Source organism: Phacochoerus africanus, chromosome 3, assembly GCF_016906955.1.
Source record: "Phacochoerus africanus isolate WHEZ1 chromosome 3, ROS_Pafr_v1, whole genome shotgun sequence".
Lineage (NCBI taxonomy): Eukaryota > Metazoa > Chordata > Mammalia > Artiodactyla > Suidae > Phacochoerus > Phacochoerus africanus.
The window spans coordinates 16317021-16318228 of NC_062546.1; positions in this window are offsets into that span (position 1 = coordinate 16317021).

The following is a 1208-nucleotide window of genomic DNA, read 5'->3' on the forward strand; positions in this document are numbered from 1 at the left end:
CAGATTATTTCCTGGTGCACAGGAGTGGAGGGAAGGCATGAGGGACGATGGGGGTGGCCCAGGGATCAGGCAGGCAGCTAGGGTGTGCTTTTGAGGATGGAGAATTTAATGGTTAGCTTCTCAGTAGACGGGGCCATACTCAGGGAGCCCCCCAGTTGGGCACTCTGTACACCTCATATGCACGGCAGTTCTCATAGCTGCTATGATCTCATTCAGTTCAATCCTGACAACACCCCCGGAGGAAGGTATCATTTCTGTTTTACAGATGAGGCTCAGAGAGGTGGAATGACCTGACAGGTTACATCAATCACTGAGCTGTGTGACTCCCAGGCCAGAACTTCTGTCACTTCCCTTTGGGAAGTGAAAAAGGTCACTCTGCTTTACCCTCATCTTCGAGTATCACCACACCTAGGCATCCACCATCCAGTCATCAGCAAGCCCCATCCACATATCACTGAATGCTGTGGTGTGCTGGTGAATTTTTAACAACTGGTCCATCAGGAGAAGTCTTGAGTTGCAGTGTTTGCCACTTCTTGTGGTGTAAATGCTCCCACAGCTGCTATCAATGTGGCATCGCTGAACACAGAGTTGGAAAGAGCAGCTAAAAACTGTGTCTCACAAGCCATCTCCAACACACCCCTAAGTGAAAGCAAGGCTGTGGTCTCTGGTGGCCAAGGCACAAGGCTGTCCTCCTAGGTTATCAAGGGAAAGGACCAAGGAATTACCAACCTGGCTGGAGATTCTCAAGTGCATCCCTGCTTTTATTCTTTTAAAAACCACTGCTCGCTTCTGTGACATTTCCCTATGCTTACTTGTCCCCTGTTGCTGGCAGGTTGACCCACTTCCCTGGAAGTGACCCAGAATAGGGTTTCATCTTGGACCCTGATGGTAAAGACAGACCCTTGGAACCTCTTGCCATTCTTCTAGATCTTTCCATCATCTCTTATCCCTCCCACACTCTATCTACTAAGTAGTTGGAATCAAGAGACCAGATTTGATTCCCACCTTTCAAGGAAAATTGCTTCCCCTGAGCCTCAGTTTCCTCATCTGTAAAGAGGGAGGTAATAACATTTACCCTTCATCCCTTGATGTGAAGGTTAACGAACCATTAATGGCTGTGAAAGCATCTTGCCTATTATAAAGAACTACCCGATTATTCTCATTATTTCTAACACCTGAAGGGGGAAATAAAAGACACCCATCCAAGA